The sequence below is a fragment of the Eretmochelys imbricata genome, chromosome 2 (genome assembly GCF_965152235.1).
Source record: "Eretmochelys imbricata isolate rEreImb1 chromosome 2, rEreImb1.hap1, whole genome shotgun sequence".
NCBI classification, from domain to species: Eukaryota; Metazoa; Chordata; order Testudines; family Cheloniidae; genus Eretmochelys; species Eretmochelys imbricata.
Window position 1 is genome coordinate 216201854 of NC_135573.1, and position 13214 is coordinate 216215067.

The following is a 13214-nucleotide window of genomic DNA, read 5'->3' on the forward strand; positions in this document are numbered from 1 at the left end:
TTTCTGCTGGGGTGGGAGTTGGGGCTGAGCAAGGCTGAGGGGGACGTGCGTGGAAAAGGCCCCCGCGCCCGAGGAGGCAGGGGGAAGCCTGATTTAGCTTTTTCTAGGATCCTTGTTCCTCCTTTCCACCTCTTTCTCCACCATCGCCTGCCTCATTTTCGTAACTTGGGTATCATCTGTGAGCACTCTAATTCATTTAAGGGTCCACATAAAAAAAACATTCATATCAAATCTTTATTTTTTCTTGATAAGATTATCATCATCCATCTCGTTTTCCATTTTTTTTTAATTCTAGCTTCGCTGTTTTTTGACCTTACCATTTAACCATTTTATTATAATGGACAAAAAAAAAAGATAAAAAAACAAAATAAACCGCTAAGCATTGTTCTGTAATTTTGAAATCCACCAGATTGTTTTATGAACTTAGTGGGTTCAATTATTTAGAATTGAAAAGGAGTGAAATTAATGCATTTATTTGGATAACTTTTTTGAGAGGGTCTCTTTTTATTTTTATTCCATGTTCCAGATAGATCACTATGAAGAGAAGATTTGAAAGTGGTGCAAGTAAGAGAGAGTGAAAACGACTGTGTGAAGTAGCAGTTAAGAGCTCAAAGCCAATAACTTCATTTCTCAAACCTCTGGAAAACACAGTTTACCCAACAAACAACGCTACAGATACTGAAAACTCTGCCACTGCAACAGGTGATATTTCAATGCCAATAGCTGAACATGAGGATAGTAGTCAAGAAGGAGATGTGCCGATAGTAACAGATGCAGCAGAAGGTCCTCTGTACCATCAAGAAACTCAACAGGAATATGTAGATCTTACTCAGCAAGAGCAATTCATGAGTACTACAGGTTTGACTGTGACTGATACTGGAATTATTGACAAGAGTAATGCTGCCCAAATGCAATCTTTTCTTCAAATTGGTGGTTTTGAAATTCCAAGTAACATTCCACGAGATGCTGATAATCATGCTTTCCCTACTTGTCTGCTGACAAAAACTCTTCCAAATGGTGAGACCTGCACAAGAGACTGGTTTTGTTGTAGGATGGAAAAACAATCTCTGTACTGATGAAAGAAAAGGAGTACTTGTGGCACCTTAGAGACTAACCAATTTATTTGAGCATGAGCTTTCGAGAGCTACAGCTCACTTCATCGGATGCATACTGTGGAAACTGCAGAAGACATTATATACACAGAGACCATGAAACAATACCTCCTCCCACCCCACTCTCCTGCTGGTAATAGCTTATCTAAAGTGATCACTCTCCTTACAATGTGTATAATAATCAAGTTGGGCCATTTCCAGCACAAATCCAGGTTTTCTCACCCTCCGCCCCCGCCCCCCCAAAATCACTCTCCTGCTGGCAATAGTTCATCCAAAGTGACCACTCTCCTTACAATGTGAATGATAATCAAGGTGGGCCATTTCCAGCACAAATCCAGGTTTTCTCACACCCCCCGCCCCCACAAACTCACTCTCCTGCTGGTAGTAGCTCATCCAAACTGACCACTGTCCTTACAATGTGTATGATAATCAAGGTGGGCCATTTCCAGCATAAATCCAAGTTTAACCAGAACGTCTGGGGGAAGGGGTAGGAAAAAACAGGGGGAAATAGGTTACCTTGCATAATGACTTAGCCACTCCCAGTCTCTATTTAAGCCTAAATTAATAGTATCCAATTTGCAAATGAATTCCAATTCAGCAGTTTCTCACTGGAGTCTGGATTTGAAGTTTTTTTGTTTTAAGATAAAAAGAAAAGGAGTACTTGTGGCACCTTAGAGACTAACCAATTTATTTGAGCATGAGCTTTCATGAGCTACAGCTCACTTCATCAGATACATACCGTGGAAACTGCAGCAGACTTTATATATACACAGAGAATATGAAACAATACCTCCTCCCACCCCACTGTCCTGCTGGTAATAGCTTATCTAAAGTAATCGTCAGGTTAGGCCATTTCCAGCACAAATCCAGGTTTTCTCACCCTCCACCCCCCCCACACAAATTCACTCTCCTGCTGGTGATAGCCCATCCAAAGTGACAACTCTTTACACAATGTGCATGATAATGAAGTTAGGCCATTTCCTGCACAAATCCAGGTTCTCTCACTCCCTCACCCCCCTCCAAAAACCCACCCCCATACACACACAGACTCACTCTCCTGCTGGTAATAGCTCGTCCAAACTGACCACTCTCCAAGTTTAAATCCAAGTTAAACCAGAACATCTGGGGGGGGGGGGGGGAGGAAAAAACAAGAGGAAATAGGCTACCTTGCATAATGATGAAGTGGGTTTTAAATTACGAAAGCTTATGCCCAAATAAATTTGTTAGTCTCTAAGGTGCCACAAGGACTCCTCGTCGTTTTTGCTGATGCAGACTAACACGGCTACCACTCTGGAATCTCTGTAGTGTGTACCCTGCTTCATTTTGAACAAAAGTGCTGCAAATGCATCAGTTCTCTCTGATCAATCAGGATGGAGCATCAACAGAGGTTGGAGGAAGTTGAAAGACAGAATACCATCACATGAGAGTTCAGTGTCACACAAAGAAAATTATGGAAATCAGCCAGTAGGGCAGCATCAGCTAAAAGTTCATTGAGAATTTACTCTTGACTGGACTCCACAGAAACTAATAACTGAAAAAAGTTTGAGCGCATTCTGAATGTCATCCTTTTTCTTTCTGAGGGGGATTGGCTTTCTTTGGGTTCCAGTCAACGCAGTGGTGATTGTGCAAATGGAAACTTTCTAGGCATAGTTGAGCTCCTCAGCAAATATGACCCACTTTTGTCAGAGCATGTTAAACGTATTCGAGAATCGCAAGAGGGTCAAAAGCACATGCAAGTCCATTATCTACTTTCCACACGCATACAAAATGAGTTTATTGAGCTATGTGGATCATTCATACAAACAATTCTTGATGAGATTTGAAATGCCAAGTATTTTTCAGTCATTGTTGATGCCACTCCAGATTGTTCTCACAAGGGACAGACTACTATGGTTATTCGCTATGTTAAGAGTGTAGACAGCTCAAAATTTTCAAATGAAGAAAGGTTTATTTTGTTTGATAATTTCACAAGAAAAACTGGAAAAGAAATTGCTGCTCGAGTACTAGCAAATTCTAGAAGGTTTTAAGTTAGATTTTCAAGTCTGTATTGGTCAAGCCTATGACAATGGATCTAATATGGATGGGAAGTACAAAAAGTTCTGTTTGAGCATAAATGAAACTATTTTCTCCAGTTGACTGTGCTGAATCAAGCAAGGAGGCAATGACTTACTTTGGAACTGTTCAGCAAATGTACAATCTCTTCAGTTCATAAAGGTGGGAAATTCTGAAGCAATATCTTCCTGTTTCACTGCATGGGATGTCCAAAACTAGGTGGTCTGCATGGATTGATGGTGTTCAACCATTGCACAGCACTTGAATTCAGTGAGAAAGGCTTTAAATGAGCTTGAATCTCTCAATCTCACTGCACAGGCTCGAACTGAACTTCAGTCCGTTCAGGTGCACATGTCCAAATTTGAATGCATTCTGATGTCATCTTTGTGGATGAAGCTACTTACAAAGATCCACCAAACTAATCTGGTAATTGAAGCACACAGAGCTACACTTGATGTTGAGAGGGATAATATTGAAAGTCTTATCAATGGTATTCAGCAGATTTGTGAACAAAGGGATGCAATCCTGACGGAGTCCAAATCAGTAGCACAGAACTTTGGCATTTCATCTGAGTTGCCCACCTATCGCAACTTACCTACTGAATCTGATGCCGAGCAGCATTATAGGGTTAATGTCTTCCTTGTCATCATTGACTCTATTCAATCAGGTCTTACATGTTGATTTGAGTCACTGTGACTAATTTGTACCCTTTTGGCGTTTCTTTGGCAGTTCAACAGACCTGAGTAATGAAGATCTACTTTCTGAAGCTGAATAATTTCAGCAACAGTACAACAAAGAAATCTCAAAAGATCTCAGTGACGAGGTCATCTTTCTCAAACAAATATATTCCATGAACTTTAAATTAGATTGCAAGCCAAAGGAATTGCTTCAAGTAATACACGCACTTGGACTCTCTGGGGTGTTCCTAATATCACAATTGCATTGCTTATTTTTGTCAGTTTACCTATATCAGTGGCTTCAGGTGAACGCTCCTTCAACGCATTGAAGCAGGTAAAGAACTATCACTGTTCAACTATGGGACAAAAGTGTTTGAGTGGACTCACCATGCTTAATATCAACTGTTACATTGCACGAAAGCTAGATTTTTCCTCAATAATTAGTGCATTTGCACAGAAAAAGGATAGAAAAGCATTTGCTAAATAAAAAAAATATTCAAATGATGTCTCACTCTTTTTTTGTTGCCTTATTTTGTTTTCATGTGTTGTCATTTTTTATTTTTATTATGGCGAGGGGCCTCAAAAGCTGGAAGTGGCCCAGGCCTCTCTGGATCTCTGACAGGGCCTGATTGGGAGGTGGGTGGGGAGGCAGAGGTGGCCTGGGGGAGGGGGTAAGCCTGGGGAGGCAGTAGGGGCCAGGATGCTAAAACACAAGGTCACCCAGGGTACCATTTTCCCTAAGGTCAGTCCTGGGTATGGGAGGCACATCTTAGGTATGGGAAGCACAGGGGAAGTGGGAAAGGCACCATCACCTGGTGCTCTTGGGGAGCCCCAGTAGGAGGTGCCCATAGCAGGGAAGAGAGACCAGGCTAGCAGCACAGCTTCATCAGAGGGGGCGCAGGGAGCCCGCTGAGTCCCATCCCTTTGTCACCCACAGTTGTAGTTACCAATGCTTGGCAGTAGGTATCTGGAGCCTTTTCTGGCCCACACTGTGTTCTCAGTGGGGGAGGCAATGGGAGAAGTAAGTGGGGAAGGAGCTGTGAGGAACGTGGGGGCAGGGCCAGCCTTACTGGTGGATGAACATCGTGGTCAGGAGGGCACTGTGGTCAAGAGAGTTGCTGGAGGGTGCCATGGCAGTTACCAGGAAGTTGATCATTGATATGGGGGAGTTGGGGGCAGAGGAGGATTGCCATTGTCAGTTATGGTGATGATGACTTTGAACACCTGCCCCAGGTCTTCAGACAGGTACTCCCTGAGCACAATCTCATCTGTCTTCCTGTTGGCTAAGAGCTCTGACTGCTGCTGTGGCTTCTCTATGAAGGAGAAGGTGAGCTCTCCATTGACCCCCATTGTCTGTATCTCTGGCTTTTATCTGAGCCAACAGGGAATTGGGGGTGCCTTGCTGGAGACTCCGATCTCCACGTACCTGTTGGTGAGCACTGGATGCGTGATTATTGGGGTGTTGTCATTTTGGTCCACCATTGTGACCTTGATAAGGGTACTCCTGGAGAGTTGAGGGGAGCCCGTATCACTTGCCTGGATCCTCAGGTCCAGCTACTTGAGGATCTCATAGTTGAATGTCCGGAGGGTGTAGATGGCCCTGGTGGCTGGATCTACAGAGACACAGGTGGAAATGGGGTGTCCATGTTCTGTGTCTCTACTACATACTTAATCTCCAAGAAAGGGCGCCAAAATACAAGTTCACTCAGGGTTCCATTTTCCCTTAGGCCAGACCTGAGTGGGGGCAAAAGGATGCTGTCTTCAAGTGGGTGTGTGGGGGGTGGGAAATGTATTTCAAAACTTTCAAACCTTAACAACATAACTACCAGGTGTCTTTGACCCTTCACCTTAATTGGTTATAACATGACTTCCACTTTTTCAATCAGCGTGGCACTCACAAATGTGTTCATTAGACCGTGGAATTTTATTACGCTTTTGACATACTTTTCTGAAAAGTGGTTTGAGGTCAGTCTACATTTAACTTGAGTTAATTTAAAAATGTACCTTTTAGCTTTGTAGAATGGCGAAAAAACAATTAAGTTTGGACATTTTCTTCACAAAGAAAGCTAAATCACCACCACCAAGTACATCAGAAACTGAACCTGACTTTTCTGGAGTTCAGAATTATGTAAACAACAGCAATGAGAGTTACACTGATACTTTGGATTCCAATTCAAATGCTCTTACAGAGGCTAGTACAGCTTTCAATAAAGGAGACCCTTGCTTTGGACTGGATGCAGCTTTAGAATATATTGAAGAAGGCCCATAATAAGCCAATAATTGATTTTACGGCCAATGCCAGTCGGAATAAAACCAGAAGATTCAGGCAAGAGTGGTATAATGAGCATAAATGGCTTGAATACAGTGTCTGATGACAAAGCTTTCTGTTTTTATTGTCGAGCATTTGGCAATGGGCAAAACAGTGAACTGGCATTTCAAATTACTGGTTTTAAAACATGGAAGAAAGAAAATGAAAGATTTTGTGAACATTCAAAGTGTGAATCTGATCTAGAAGCTGTTGCTAAATGGAAGGATAAGCTGCAATCCTGTAAAACATGGAGTGTTGCATCCTAGCTTGGCAGTCCAAAGGAAAAAAAAGTAGTGGAGGACAACCAAGCATATTTAGAAACTATAATAGTACTTTATTTTGTGCTCGCCACGGTGTACCTTTGAGGGGACATGATGAGGAACTGGATTCCACAAATCAAGGCAATTTGCAAGACTTGATTAAACTGCTTAGTAACTGATTCAAATGATGGCTAACCAACAGAAGTACTTCACCTACCTACACAGTTTGTGTCAAATGAAATAATTGAGATTATGGCTTCACAAGTGCTAGATTCAATCATAACTGAAGTCAAAGAAGCTGGAGTGTTTTCCATCATTGTAGATGAAACTGGATCTGTCAAAACATGAACAAGTTGCTCTCCTTGTGGGTTACGTAAACCAGTCATTTGAAATAAAAGAGCGGTTTATTGGCTTCTACGAGACACTGCAAGCGGATGGTGCTTCACTAGCCACCCTGATCAAAAGTACACTATCAGTCTTGGGACTTGATATTTCAGCTCTAAGAGATCAATGCTATAATGGAGCCACCAGCATGGGAAGATTCTATAAAGGTGTGGCCGCATAGACACTTGACAAAAATCCTCTGGCTTACTATGTTCTCTGCTCCGCCCATATACTTAATCTGTATATAGTGGACATGGTTTCCTGCATTCCAGTTGTCCAGAACACTTTCGGAATTCTCCACGCTCTACAAACTTCCATTGAAGTAAACTCAAAGGGACATGCTGTCTTTGAAAAAATGTCAGAAAATATTTTTTCTGGGGGGGGGGTCCCCCATCTACTCTTAAATCACTCAGTGACACTCGTTGCAACTGTCATGTTGAGACTATCATCAGCTATTTTGGAAATTTTTGATGAAATGGTTGAAGCTCTGAATGAAATCTCAGGTGGGAGTTCGACAGCTGAAGTTTATCTAGTTCTCAGAAATGTACAAGACTTCACTTTTCTACTGCATGTTTTGTATGTGGAAAGTGCTAATGGAAACAACCACTTGGTGATGGTTTTGTATCCCAAACTTTAATGTTAATGAACTGTGGCAGGAAAACGGTTATCATGGCCCTGGTGTGCCTCACAACGGGGTTATTTCCACAAAACTGGGAAGAGGGGAAAAGTCCTCTTTTGAGAAGCCTGAGGACTATTATAGGAGAGAAATATTGTACAGAACTCTGGATCCCTTATTAAGGAGCTAGAAGACTGCTTTTCCAAGAATGACCTGTTCATTTTCAAGTCCCTTGCAGACATTCTCTCATCTGAAAGCCCATCAGATGAAAGTGTAGGTGCTATTTCCACCACTTACAGTATCAAGATGATCTGAACTCTGAAATCACAATTTTTCCCCACATGTTCAAAATTAGCAATGCTGATGAGTGTAATGAGGAAGAGGAGCCCACCCAGCTTGAAAAAAGATGGCAATTCTTTCTTGAAATGGAACTACGTGATGTCCTTCCACATCTGTCAAAACTCTGTGCTTTACTTAACTATCCCAGTGACTAAAGCATTGGCTGAGAGAAGCTTTTCTTGTGGCAACTTAAAACGTACCTGAGGAATACAATGACAGATGCTCGTGATTCTAACCTGGCAATACTGCAGATTGAGGACAAGCTGTTAACATATTGGACGTTATTACGAGGTTCACAAGCATAAAGGACCAACACCTACAATTCTTTTGACAAGGTAAAGTCATTTATTTTTTAAAGCATTTACATTTATTATTGCTTAACAGTTAGTTGTCACAAAAGGTATAGTCATGCATGGATAGAAAATCAGGAGAACAATACCTTCTGTGAAAAATACCCAGATATGGGTCCTGTTTGGTAACAACAACAATTTAAAAAAAAATTTGTTGATGGTTTAAATTTCAGTCAGTTCTTGGATACACCACTCTCAGAGATAAAGGTCATAGGTTTAGGGCATATTTCTGTTTTAAAACATTCCATATTGGAAGCCACAAGGTGGCATAAAGTTGCCCTGTTTTCTTTCTGATTAAGAACACTAGCTAGTCATCTCAACAATACTGTGGCGCAGTGGTTGCGGTGTTTTAGTTTTTTTGGTAAAAGATTGCAATGTTAATGAACTCCATTATTAATATTAAAACTATTTCAAGAATGTTTAAATTATACTTGCCAGTGATGCATGGGTAACAACTGCATTGTTGTTATATGTTATCCAACGTCATTTATCTAATAATTTATACCAGAGTGTTTTGGTTAATTAAAACCCAACAGGTACTCGTGCCAACCTCTCTAAAAAAAACAATACATGTTTTGTGAAGTATGGAAAGAAATGTAATTTTGCAAACACCATTACTTCACCCCAAACAACGTTTTTATTAAAATACAGATTATTTTCAATCAAAACCTCACTTGGTTTGGTTGTAATAATAAAGCTGCATGTAGTTGCATTGGGATTATATTCATTCACAAGATTAATTCTGACATTTTATCTTAAGGTATTTTTTAAAGAATCTCAAGTGTCAGAGCCACCCACATACGAATTGGCCTTAACGCTTAACCATATATTAAGGCAACTTTCTTGTTAAGATTTTTAATGCATGTGTGAATCATATGACCAGTTTTCTCATGTGTAGCTCTCTTTTTAGAAGTCTCCATCTGCTATTATAGTATCGTAAAATGTATGACTAGAAATCAAAACTCCTTTGTCTCTTGAGTATCTGCCCTGAACCTTACTGCATACCACCAGAACCTTTCAATTGTGCCCCCCACTATCAGCAATTATGGGTCACCTCTGCACAGGGCCCTGCCTCTGCCCGAGAAGGAGTAGGACGCTTCTCCAGGCACCCAAGGCAAGAGTCACCTTGGTGCCACCTATCTTCAGCACAGGACTCCTGCCTGTGCCTGCTGGGTGTTAGCTTCCTGACATGACCTGCCTGTCAGCCACTCAATCCTTCTCCTTTGGGCTATACCAGCCCTGCAGGTTGACAATAGATGCCCCCTAAACCGCAACTCCCTTCAAAGTGTCCTCATGTGGTGTCCAGCCCGTGATCTCTGGATACCCACAGAAATCCCAGATACTCTGTTCCCAAAGGACCAGTGTACTCCATTTTACCAGTTTTACCTTAGATCACTGCACCTGTGTCACACCTAGCCCTTGAGTTCAATTATAGTGAAACAGGAAATTTTAACAATAGAGATGGAAATCAAAACAAGTGTGAGTAATAGAAACAAATGGTTACCTACAAAATAATAAAATGCAAACTAGGGTCTACACTTACCAATAGTCACCTTTCCTAGCTAATAAAGTAGATTCTCACCCCAAAGTTCAGTCTTTTGCAGTGTTCACTAGCCCAAAGGAATTGGACCCAATCTTTCATGAAGCACCCTCTCATCAAGGTACCTCTTCAATAAATGGATACAGCGTGTCTTTCTCCACCCTGTGATATACTGAATCAGTTTTTTTTAAACTTTATTCACAGAAAGGACAATCCCCTTGCTGACACATCGTTCCTTTTCACTTCCAAGTGGGTTTTGTTGGTTATCATGAGTCTTTGATGGTTTTCCATAGACTTTTCCTGGTTGGTGCAAAGGTGAACAGTTGGCCAATGTGATGCTGGCAAACCAGGTGCCAGCTCATACTGAAGCCCCAGGCCAATTCACATTTGTATTAGTATAGATCAACGTGATTTGTTAAATGTATAAAGTGTGTATTTGGTGTTTAAACTTCATGAAAACTAATGGGATGTTACTTGCCTTGTGTTCACTTATCTGTATCCTGTAAAAATGTAGTAGTAAACATTTACATTGTGTATAACCCTGTAACTAAATAATCCATCAAATGAGAATGAAGCCTTGTGGAATGCAGATGAAGAACTCTAACAGGAAAGAGCTAATTTCAAAGCAAGTGGTCATTTTGTATGACGGGAGGTCAAAGACTCAAAATGCATTCCTCACTTTGTTGTCAAAGGAAAAGACCAGGTGGGTAATGACACTGTCAGATTGTTTTCTGTGAGAAGAAGCTATAAGTATGGATTCTAAGAAAGATCTCCATCTCTGGACTGTTTGGATTCTAACAGGGTAGAATAATTGAACAAGAAGATTGACTCTGGGAATCTCCATCTTGGAGCCTTGAAAAGACTTTTTTGGGAAACTGGCAGTTTATTACATCACTGCCACCATTTGGAATTACAAACTCTGACTCACCTGTGCATATATTTTACCCACTTTAACATCTCAAGAACTCATTTCCTTTTCTTAGCTAATAAACCTTTAGTTAGTTTACTATAGAATTGGCTACCAGTGTTGTCTTTGGTGTAAGATCTAAAGTACCAATTGATCTACGGTAAGTGACTGGTCTCTTGAGGCTGAGAGAAACCTAAATGTGATATGATTTTTGGTTTGTGTCCTTTTGTCGCAAAGGACAATTTTTGCGGGTAACAAGATAGACTGGAGAGTCTAAGGGGATTGTTTGTGACTCCATGGTGAGACTGGTATAGTGATCCAAGAGTTCACATTTGTCACTGGCTTGGTGAAATCTAATTATAGAACATACCACCAGTCTGGGGTATCTGCCCTGTTTTCTGACAATCTGCCTTGAGATAGGCACTCATAATTGTGAGCTACTCCAGACAGCATGACAACCAATACATTACATAATCAGCTAGCCAGGGAGGGATGATAATTCCCTCCCACTTGAAAAGGCCATCACCCAGACATATATTATTCCCTGGTGACTCATTTTCACGCTAAGACCATATGGACATGATTTCCAGTTTAGTTACATTATTCCTTAAATATCACCCATGCACACATCACAATGATTACAAGTATCAATATGTTACAAGCTTTCAGCAGAGACCCCTCATACAACCTATATAAATACCAAGAAAGTGATGTATTAGGTGTTGTGAGTTTGTCAGGTCTGAGACAGAAGCTGCTTGTAAAGAACAGTGAACCCTTTACCAATTGGCACCAATGGGCCTTCATGTCATAGGGGACCAAATAGTCCAGGTGGCATTTTGGAAAAGAGAGATTAGAAAAGCTGATTATACATGCATGTTTCAAACAATACTCTGGAACTGATGCTTCTAGCCTGCTCTCTGGCATCTTTATTGTTCCAGTAGGAGCTGCTGTTCACACTGCAAGGATACGATACATTCTTTTTAAGATTTATTAACATTTAAACTTATTCTGAGCACAATAAGCTAAGTGAAAGACTTTTGTTTATTAAATGCTATATTACTAAATCTATGAACATTACTGGACTATATCCTTTTGTTCTGTTGTACAGCACCTAGCACAATGGAGTCCTGGTCCATGATGGGGGCTCCTAGCCACTGTGGTAATACAAACAATTAATAATAGGAGTTGAGAGACCTAGGGCTTGATTCCTTTCACATGTCCACTATATTTACAGCCATGTAAGTCCAATAGGCTTGATTCTCATTTACACTAAGGCCCCTTTATACCACTCTTGTAGTGTAAAGTGGCCCGTCTATGCCCACATTAAGGCATATTTTGGAACAGTATAAAAAGGGCTTTACTGTAAATGAGAATCAGGCTCATTGACTCCCAATTTAGGCCCTGATTCAGGAAACCATCCCTACTGAGAAATGCTGCTAAGCATGTGCTTAACTTAACACATACTTTAGAACCAGTGAAGTCAAAATTGAGCATATGCTTAAGTGCTTAACTCCATTAGGTCCTTACATAGGTATAGGGAAAGAATCAGGGCCTTGGGTCACTGACCTGCTGTGTTTCAATGAAAGAGAAAGGGTGTCATGCTCAAAATCTTTTGGTTCCCAGAGCACTTCCCAGCAGTCAAACCAGGGAATTTAAAAGAAAAGGCAGTTTTGACAAATTTCTGGAAATTATAATTCATTTTTTCCTTTCAAAGCCTACACTTTATATTTTAGAAATTGAAATGGCAAAATACAATGTGTAAAATAAAATGTAATTGTGTGGTAAAAATATATTGTAGTAGCAGCAGAAATTGAAATTCACCATGTGTTGTAATTGAGTTTTCATGTTATTAAAGTGTTAAGGCCCTAATCTTGCTTCCACTAAAAGTGGCAAAACTCCCATTCACTCATATCTGAGTTTGATTCTCCAGTGCTTTGCATGTTATGTAGTTATTTAGGTCCGGATCTTACCAGTGACTCCATCTGGTCAGAGTGAGCTGCTTGTGTATAGTCAATCACAGGATAGGGGCCTTCCCTCTCTACAAAATAGGTGTAAAATGCTCCCCCAGCATAAGGGAGTGGATAATTCTGATTTTGTAGTATTTTACACTCACTTTGCACAGGTATAAATGACAAAACAGTGTTCAAGGCAATAGTAAGTCATGCCTAGTGGTAGCAGGATTGGGCCCTAAAGCCAGAATCTACATTACAGAGTTAAGTTGACTCAAGTTACGCTATCATAAACCACTATAATTACATTGCTTTGCATGTTCACACAACGCTCCTGGTGTCAGCAGAGCATGTCTACAGTTGGTGCTGTAGCATCAAGAGAGCAGTGCACCATGGATAGCTATCTTCCTGTGCAACTTGCCACCTTCAGCCACTGGGAGTTCTGGGAATGGATCACAGTGCATGCTGGGTACAGGCTCACTGTTCCATGATGCAGTTCTCTGTCCTATTGTTCCATGGGCTTCCAACTACATTTCGTGCCATTTTTCCAACAACCCCTGTAAACTGTGCGCCCACCATCTCTGTCTGAAAGCATGGATCCTGCACCGCTCTCCAGTTTTGTGATAAGCATTATGAACACAATGCAGTGATCATGCAGTATTTCATGTGCTTTGAATCTGAAAATGAATCTGTAGTGCCTGTCCTGCTGTGTGCCATGGA